At 44.0% G+C, this 10,189-nt stretch overlaps 1 protein-coding gene across 2 annotated transcripts in view; it reads right to left on the reverse strand.

Annotated features, from left to right (window-relative positions):
* LOC110492595 (protein NDRG3) overlaps positions 1–9,890 on the reverse strand; it is a 58,590-nt gene extending 48,700 nt beyond the window's left edge. Inside the window, exon 1 of one of the 2 annotated variants that reach the window (XM_036947611.1) lies at positions 9,691–9,890. The gene's annotated coding sequence lies outside the window, so the exon portion shown is untranslated. The remainder of the gene's footprint in view (positions 1–9,690) is intronic. The other variant, XM_021567021.2, reaches the window with a different exon arrangement.
* Between the last annotated feature and the right edge of the window lie 299 nt (positions 9,891–10,189).

The following is a 10,189-nucleotide window of genomic DNA, read 5'->3' on the forward strand; positions in this document are numbered from 1 at the left end:
CCAAGCAGTTTAGTCTCCTTAACTTGCTCAATTACCACATTCATTACAAGATTTAGTTAAGGTTTAGAGTTTAGTGAATGATTTGTCCCAAATACAATGCTTTTACTTTTTTAAATATTTAGGACTAACTTATTCCTTGCCACCCATTCTGAAATGAACTGCAGCATTTTCACTTTTGGATAAATAGCGTGCCCAATTTCAACTTCCTGCTACTCATGCCAAGAATATAAGATGTATGAGATATGCATATTATTAGTAGTATGAGATATGCATATTATTAGTAGATTTGGATAGAAAACTGAAGTTTCTAAAAAACTGTTTGAAGCACATCTGTGAGTATAACAGAACTTATGTAGCAGGCAAAACCCAGAGAACTAACCATTCAGAATGATTCATTTTTGAGGTCACTGTGTGTTCATTGACTTCTCATGGGGAAACGATATTTCTTAGGCACTTGTTTGCAGTTCCTACCGCTTCCACTGGATGTCACCAGTCTTTGGAATTTGGTTGAGGTTATTCCTTTGTGCAATGAAGTACAGCCATCTTGGAAAAGGGTAACGCCCAGCTGCTGCACATTACTTGCACTCTTTCTCTATCCATCACAGGAGGTTGGTGGCACCTTAATTGGGGAGGAAGGGCTTGTGGTAATGGCTTGAGTGGAATGGTATAAAACACATGGACGAGAGGAAACTAACGCTACTTTTCAAGTCGTGGCTCTGGGAGCTGAAAAGGGTAACGCTGTTGAGAGTTGGCCACGACTTGAAAAGTAGCGTTAGTTTCCTCTCGTCCATGTGTTTGATACCATTCCACTCAAGCCATTACCACAAGCCCGTCCTCCCCAATTAAGGTGCCACCAACCTCCTGTGATAGATAGAGGAAGAGTACAAGTAATGTGGGAGCCTAATCACAGGGGGGGGGGGGGGGGGGGGCAGTGGGACAGCACCACTCTGGCCATGCTAGTGGGTAATTACCTCCCATCATTGGACCCAGACTGTGCAGTCAGAGCCCATTAGAACTTCTCTCCTGGACCACTGGCAGTCTGCATCTGTGATTAGAATTTAAAAAAACTGTGACATAGGGGCCCAGGGGACAGTACAGAGTTATGTTTCAGATACTTGGGTCACTGGACCGGGTCCCCTAACCCCCAAGAATGTTCAGCAGTCTGGGCATTTGTCAGACCAGTCCGACTGTTCCATTGCACATTTAAAGGGTAAAGTTTGTGGCACACTATGGCAAAAACACAAGGGAATAAAGATGGGCTGTCAATAAACTAGTCCAGCTGGCAGTCTGTCTAGTTGCCACTGCATGATGGGCAACAGAAGCAAGCATCACAGATTTACACTAACTTTTTTCATTTCCTAATCCTTAGAGCATCTTCCATTGACATCATTATAGCATGCTGTTAGGGGGTTATATTTCTGTGGGAGATAATATGTACGTCTTCCCTGTCACCTACTGAGTTAACGGTTTCAATTTAAACCAGCTGTAATTCACTCTCATTGTCTTACGTCAGGTGATGTCATTCCTACATGACACTTTGATGTGCTCTCTGGTGTCTGGTCCAGAAAGACTAAGGAAACACACAGGCCATTTACTGATTAAAGTAACCCCCCCCCTCCCCCACACACACACACACACACCTCTCCATGAGAATCATTTTGACACCACTGAGCCATTTATTCACAACTTGGTTAACACTCTTCAATTGCTTCCCACTTCATGCTTTGTCCACATTTTAGCCTCGATAATGACACCTCACAGTAAGGGTGTGAACGTTTAAACGAAAATTGGGATTCTTAACCTTTAGGGGGAAAAAAAATCCCGAACCGAAAAATGGTGTTTGGTTTTCTAAAACATAAATGTCACAGTGCAGTTATCACAAAACTACCACTAACAGGTTCTCATCATCATTACCATAAAATGGAAACTTTTTAAATTGAACAAAATACCTAACGCAACAATGCTAGGAGATCTGCATCTTTCACATGATTTACCGCGGTTATAAAGCGCCGTCGTTGTTCACAGTTGGACAAATGGCAAAGAGCGAGAAAGGGAGGCGAAGTCATGCATGGCCAAATGACAATACTTTGAGTAGTTAAATGAGAAGGTGGTGAAGTTTTAGGGAGGTGGATATGAGCTAGAGTGGCAGTACAGGTGCAATGCTTAACCATCTGAAAGGGAGGCACGGTGAGACCCAAACAGACAAGGGCGATGAGGGACGGAGTGAGAAAAAAATCACAGCGCTGATTACAGAAAAGATTGCAGTTGACATGCAGCCATTGTCAATGGTAGAGGATATTGGCTTCAATGCCTGATGGCATTATCTAGAACCAGACTACAAGATGCCATTTAAAAAAAGAAAGTGTGTGATGGTCTGGATTGAGAAATTGTACAATGATTGCTCTACAAGTACAAAGCGCAAGCTATCGAACACCATTATGTGGCGTTAACAACAGATTGTTGGATGTATATGAACACGCTGTCATACATCACTACAGGGAGCCATCACACTGATGAGAGGTGAGATATGAAGTCCCATGTACTGACCTGAGAACATGGGGAGAGTAACACAGCAGAGAACCTAAAAACGTCATGACCTACCATCGTTGCTGAGTGGGTGGGGGACAGCAGTAAGGTGAGCACCGTCTGGTATCCAGGACTGAGGTACATTGAACTGAATCAACCCCCCCCATCGGTCATACGCAGGACCATATCTGTTTTGTGAAATTCACGTCATTTTTTGTTCTTTCTTTAAACTATGAAATAAAAAAAATTAGCAGTTTAAAGTTTAAGACTTTATTTCTCATGTTTACCTTAGAGTCTCGAAACAGATTTCACAACACCAGATTTAGTCCTAGTGTGCCACGTACTTCTTGGCTAAAAAAATGAATAAATTGTTCCATGTTGGAAGCTGTCTGGGCGGAGAGAAAACACAAATGGTCATACACACACCAGGCTACAAACAGATCAGTGAGTTTGAAACAGCCAGGTGACCACCGTTCCGTCTGTCAACCACGGCTACTTAAGTCGATGGACCCAGTGTAAGGCCTAATATGATATCCACACTGTCACTATACTGTATTAAAGATGCATGGAAGCCGGGGGGAGAGTGATGACAAAGCCCGGGGCTCTCTAGGCTCATTTATACGCACACACACACACACAAGTCTCAGCTGTGTGTGTGGGTGGTTTCCATTAGCGTCTCATTGTACGGAGGGGAAGAGTCTAACAAAAGGAGCCTCATTCAACCCCTTTGTCTTTGAGTTTATTTCTAAAAGGAGGACTGAACTGTCATTCCACAGATGCAGCAGGTCCATGGGTATAATTGCAGGGCTGGAATGTGGAGGAAACCTCCGATGCTACACAAGTGTACCACATGTAACAGTCTCTCTGCAGCAGGGGCTCAAATCTAATTGTATTTGTCACATAAAATACGTGTAGACGAACAGTGAAATGCTTCCTCACGGGCCCTTCCCAACAACACGGAGAGAAAAATAATACACAATGAGGAACGACAACTTGGCTATATACCCGGGGTACCAGAACCGAGCCGATGTGCAGGGGTACAAGGAAATTGAGGTAGATATGTTCATATAGGTAAGTGACTAGGCAACAGGATAGATACAAATAGTATCAGCAGAGAATGTGAAAAGTCAAAAGAGTTCATGCAAAAAGGATCCATGCAGATAGTCTGGGTAGTTAGTTGGTTAACAGTATTATGGCTTGGGGGGGTAGAAGCTGTTCAGGGTCCTGTTGGTTCCAGACTTGCTGCATTGGTACCGCTTGCTGTGCGGTAGCAGAGAGAACAGTCTATGACTTGGGTGGCTGGAGTCTGAACATTTTTAGGGGCCTTCCGACACCATCTGCTATAGAGGTCCTGGATGGCAGGAAGCTCGGCCCCAGTGGTGTACCGGGCCGTATGCACTACCCTCTGTAGCGCCTTGCGGTCGGATGCCAAGCAGTTTCCATACCACGCCATGATGCAGCCAGTCAAGATGTTCTCAATGGTGCAGCTGTGTAACTTGTTAAGGATCTGAGGGTCCATGCCAAATCTTTTCAGCCTCCTGAAGGGGAAGAGGCGTTATCATGCCTTCTTCACGACTGTGTTGGGGTGTGTGGACCATGATCATTCCTTAGTGACGTGTGTGGACCATGATCATTCCTTAGTGACGTGGACACTGGGAACTTGAAACTCTTGACCAGCTCCACCACAGCTCTGACTATGTGGAGCAGGTCAAGTTCCCAGTGTTCAAGTCACTAAGGAATGATCAAATGGGCGTGCGCATCGTTGTTGGCGGTCAGGCCTACCTCTTGTCTCGTCAGCAAACTTCAAAAGGTTTTGGAGTCGTGCGCGGTCACACAGTCGTGGGTGAACATGGAGTACAGGAAGGGACTAAGCACGCACCCTGGGGGGCCCCCCCGTGTTGAAGGTCTGTGTGGCGGATGTGTTGTTGCCTACCCTCACTACCTGGGGGCGGCCCGTCAGGAAGTCCAGGATGCAGTTGTTCAGTCCCATGTTCCTGAGCTTAGTGATGTGCTTGGAGCTGAGCTGTAGTCAATGAACAGCATTCTCGCACAAGTGGCCCTCTTGTCCAGGTGGGAGAGGGTAGTGTGGAGTGCAATAGAGATTGCGTCGTCCGTGGATCTGTTGGGGCGTTATGTGAATTAGAGTGGGTCCAGGGTGTGTGGAATGATGGCGTGGAGCCATGACCAGCCTTTCAAAGCATGTCATGGCTAAAGATGTGAGTGCAACGGGGAGATAGTCATTTAGACAGGTTACATTGGCATTGTTTGGCACAGGGACTATAAACTCACGTCACTCCAGCAAGCTCAAGGTCACCAACTCCATCCATGTATGTCACAAACCCACACTAAAGTGACTAAACAACTAACATGCGGGTTTATTTTATTCCAGTGCAGCCCCCAAAGTCTGGCTCTCCTCTGGCACTGGTTTCACAGTGATCCACCTGTGGAGTGCTGCCAGGTCAGGCATCGGAGTCTCCTACTCATGGTCAGCTAATGGAGAGAGAGTCTGTATGGGTGCCAGCCAGAATGCTAGGAGAATAAGTTTGGCAGACTGAGCACTGCAAAGTGACACACTCGTGACTCGTCTCCATTACATATTGAGGTTGGTATTCAAGACGCAACGGAGCAGACGAGGGTGACATCTGCTTCCAAAGAGAGAAGAGCTAGGGGGAGGGGGGGGGGGGGAATGGAGACACCCTCATCTGGCAATACAGTAAGGAGAGGGAGAGTAGCCTGGCTAGGGGACCGTGACCAAGCAGCCAGGACAGGCCACAGGAGAGGTAATAAGGCTATCCAGACGGCAAGCAAAAACCTCTGACAGAATATTCTTTATGAGCTGTTGGGCTGGGTAACGAGCGTTTGATGTTAGCGCGTTCCTTTGCGTTGCTTTGTATTCCCCACCCTCTCTACCTGAGTAACTGTGCTTACTAATACACAGCCAAGGGACCTGCTCCTCCTGGGCAATGCTCAGCCAAGTTTGTGATGTAGAAAGGGAAAAATATCTAAATATAGAAATGCTCAGCCTAAATTACATGTGGGTATATTTGGAGCGTTTCAGCTCATCTTTATTTTAGCAGGGAGTACCATAGAGGCCAATATCTATTTTACAAAAGGTGCCCTGCATATAGGCCGACACAATATCAGGGAGCAGCTTGTGCTTTCTCTGTTCTGTGAGACAACACCCGCTCAAACCAGTCTTGTTTAATTAATTGGTAATGCCACTGCGCAGCTCTTTACCAGGCATCTCTGCAGTGCTGCTGCTCGGACAGTGGCGGTCATGGAATTTTGTATGACGGCAATTGGCCAGCCAAATGACCACGGGCTCCGTGATAACCATTAGAATAGCAACAAATCATTTACACTCACATATTCTCCTTTCCTGACCGCATGTGCTGCCATAGAAATAGAATGAATAGACCGGGAGTTCCCATTCAAGTCAATGACGGCATAATGGGTGGACTGGCGGATGTACACTTAGGACCAAAGCAGGAAGTAAAAGCAGGAAGTGTACCCATCAACATGTGCTGTGATTTGTTGATTCAACTCAACTGACATTACAAAAACTACATTCCATTGCATGAGCCATATCAGCTAACATCATTTGAATGAGCATTCAACATTACCATGGACATTATGGCATCACAATACCAAGCAGTCATTGTGAGTGTAACCATAGCTGTGTTCGAATACCCATACTAACATACCGTATACTTAAGGAGTATCTACTACATACTATTACTTCATTCTAGTATACTGTAAACAAACGGTATCGTTTCAGCTTAGCATACTAGTCGCCTGTCTGCCAGAAGTTGATACTCTTGCTAGCTTGTTAGTTAGATAGGATATAATTAATATACTGCCTGGCAAGTTCGATGTATTAGTAGCCAACTAACGTTAGTAGCCAACTAACGTTAGGTAACCAGCTAACATACGGGCGGTTCGTAAGGATAGCGTAGCCAACATTTGTCGTAATTAGTTCAAAACAATGAATTTGTATCCGCTCTCGTCGGACTTTGGCTGCATATTTTCCACCATTTTCTTCAAATCTGAAAACATTGCGAAGCCACGTCCAGTTTCTGAAGAATTGCATTATGGGCCCTAAAAGTACAAAAATTGTATCCACTGCGTGTATACATCATATTTTGGAGAATTTAGTACGATATCCGGGAACTTTTGGCATACTAAATATATCCATACTATGGCCAATAAGCATACTACATACTCAATTTACATAACAAATAGTATTATTTATTTTATTGATTTATTTTACCAGGTAGGCAAGTTGAGAACAAGTTCTCATTTACAATTGCGACCTGGCCAAGATAAAGCAAAGCAGTTCGACAGATACAACGACACAGAGTTACACATGGAGTAAAACAAACATACAGTCAGTAATACAGTATAAACAAGTCTATATACACAATGTGAGCAAATGAGGTGAGAAGGGAGGTAAAGGCAAAAAAGGCCATGGTGGCAAGGTAAATTCAATATAGCAAGTGAAACACTGGAATGGTAGTTTTGCAATGGAAGAATGTGCAAAGTAGAAATAAAAATAATGGGGTGCAAAGGAGCAAAATAAATAAATTAAATACAGTTGGGAAAGAGGTAGTTGTTTGGGCTAAATTATAGGTGGGCTATGTACAGGTGCAGTAATCTGTGAGCTGCTCTGACAGTTGGTGCTTAAAGCTAGTGAGGGAGATAAGTGTTTCCAGTTTCAGAGATTTTTGTAGCTCGTTCCAGTCATTGGCAGCAGAGAACTGGAAAGAGAGGCGGCCAAAGAAAGAATTGGTTTTGGGGGTGACTGGAGAGATATACCTGCTGGAGCGTGTGCTACAGGTGGGAGATGCTATGGTGACCAGCGAGCTGAGATAAGGGGGGACTTTACCTAGCAGGGTCTTGTAGATGACATGGAGCCAGTGGGTTTGGCGACGAGTATGAAGCGAGGGCCAGCCAACGAGAGCGTACAGGTCGCAATGGTGGGTAGTATATGGGGCTTTGGTGACAAAACGGATTGCACTGTGATAGACTGCATCCAATTTGTTGAGTAGGGTATTGGAGGCTATTTTGTAAATGACATCGCCAAAGTCGAGGATTGGTAGGATGGTCAGTTTTACAAGGGTATGTTTGGCAGCATGAGTGAAGGATGCTTTGTTGCGAAATAGGAAGCCAATTCTAGATTTAACTTTGGATTGGAGATGTTTGATATGGGTCTGGAAGGAGAGTTTACAGTCTAACCAGACACCTAAGTATTTGTATGTTTCCACGTATTCTAAGTCAGAGCCGTCCAGAGTAGTGATGTTGGACAGGCGGGTAGGTGCAGGTAGCGATCGGTTGAAGAGCATGCATTTAGTTTTACTTGTATTAGTATGGTTAGTATGAGTATACGAACACTGCTCATGAGTTTACTAGTCAAAATCGCCAGGGTTAGAGGTTCCAAGCCCATTCTATTCATTGTTTGCTACAACACTTTTCTTGTTTCAGCAAGGGACAACAAAGTTATTACGTTGCTAAGAGTCCATGTTATCACAGAAACAGACTCAACCGCACGAATGCCTGGCCGGCCAGTCTTCAGTCGACTGTTCGTAAATAAATAAATGGTTATGGCAGTTATTTTACTTTCATGACGGTCTACATCACAGCTGTCAAACTCGTTCCACGGAGGGCCGAGTGTCTGCTAGCATTTTTAATACGCCCGCTAGCGCCCATCCACACAGTAGCTGATGCACAATCATAAAATATGTTGGACCTTTAGGATGACAACCTCAATCTCAACTGTGTAACGTACAATTTCACGTGGTCATTGAGTGTAATACTGAGGTTGGCTGCTGTCATTACATCGCTTAATCACAATTATAAAAATTACAGACATCAACCAACCCCCTAGCAGTTATTAACTGGACAAAAACAATTGAATAAACCAAAACCACATTGAATGGAACTCAGGGGATATAAATGGGCCCGGGGGATACAATGTTCACCATTGATTACATAGTAGTGGTGCCTTCTTCCCCTCCCCTCCAGCAGAGCTTGGCAAAGACCTCCCCAGGGCCAGCCACAGAAATAGAATCAAGGATGGAGAGAACTGTCCTGCACCACAGCTGTGCAGCAGCTGTTGTATGTAACACAAAAACAGAAACCCAGAAAATCCAGCTCAAGTACAGTAGAAGGCTTTGCTTGCTTCAGTAGCCCTTGGGCATCATCTCTTGCCATTGCCAACAGAACCCACCTGTCTTGGGAAGAGCATAAATTCCACAGTTCCTTTCCTTTATAATTGCCAAGCAGTAGGGTACATTATAAAAAGTACATATCATTATTACAGCTTAAAAAGTACATAGATCCAAGGGCTGCAGATTATGTACAGGGATGAAGCACAATTCAACCCTCAATGTTAGTCTCTGGTCTCTGTCTGAACAGAACACCATCATGTGTGTAGGTTTACTGTATGGTTGCAGAGGCCATCTGGACTCCTAAACAGCTGTCACTAATCTCATGGCTTTGCTGGCATTTGTTTGTGTTTTTAAATCTCTGTATTTTTGGGAATCTAGGTTAGCAGCACGAATACACAATCAAAGGGACACTTTACCGGGGGATAGCTATGCTTAAAAAGGGCATGGCTCTCCTGCCAAGGACTTGCTTCTCTCTAACTAGACATTGACAGTCCATCTCCCTAAATCCCTTGCCCTGTGTTCTGATTCTTAATGTGAAATCTTTCAAGAGAATAGGTTAACAGTATCACAATAACTATACATACACACACAATAACTAACGGTTTGGGGTGACTAGTTAGCATCTCAAGTCCTGGCTAGCTAACTTTAGCTAGGATTGCACCAAAGACAGGCTTCTCTTCCAACCACTCTCTGCTGGTCCAATGGTCGTTAACTAGCCAAGTTAAACGGTAACGTTTAGCTATTAAAACATGTGTGAAAATGTTAATCAAATTAAAATATAAGGATTACGCTGGGCTTCATAGATAACTAGCTTAATCAATTAACGTTGAACTAGCTAGCTACAATTAGTTAACTACTGTTAGCAGCTCGCTAACGTTGTCTAGCCGAGAACAACGCACTTTACCAAACCTTTGCTTTGGCTAAGAAAATCAACAACTGCCATACAAATATCTTAGCTACACGCGGTTTATATCCGAGAATGCACCATGCTACTCACCCGTTGATTTAGGATAAAACAGTGGCGAAAGCAGTCGGACTGGCTGTCTCGTAGTGCTCGAACCGCCGGAGACCAACTGAAACCAGCAGCACGCTGATCTGACACATGAAAGGACCCTTCAACGTGTAAATGGAGACCAACTCCAATACATTTCCATTCAACCCGAACCTAGAGGATGACCAGTATGAGTGATAGGAGGTATATATACTGTGACTTCCTTCAGCTGTGTTGCTTTGTATCTGAATCAGTTTTATTTGAGAATAAAAATGTATCTAAAAATGAATACTGATATTGACCTAGTTACTTTCCCTAGATTGATTCTGGGCAATGTTAGATCGTGAATTCGCATTTCATATGCTTTCTCGTCTAGTCTGAATTATAATGTTCGAAGAGTACAACGTACAGACAACACGTAATTTAGAAAAATAAAAAGGTTTATTTTCTTGCATGGAAATTTTAAATAATTATTTATTAAACAAAAATAGCACAATTCCAGTGT

This window comes from Oncorhynchus mykiss, chromosome 16 (genome assembly GCF_013265735.2).
Source record: "Oncorhynchus mykiss isolate Arlee chromosome 16, USDA_OmykA_1.1, whole genome shotgun sequence".
NCBI classification, from domain to species: Eukaryota; Metazoa; Chordata; class Actinopteri; order Salmoniformes; family Salmonidae; genus Oncorhynchus; species Oncorhynchus mykiss.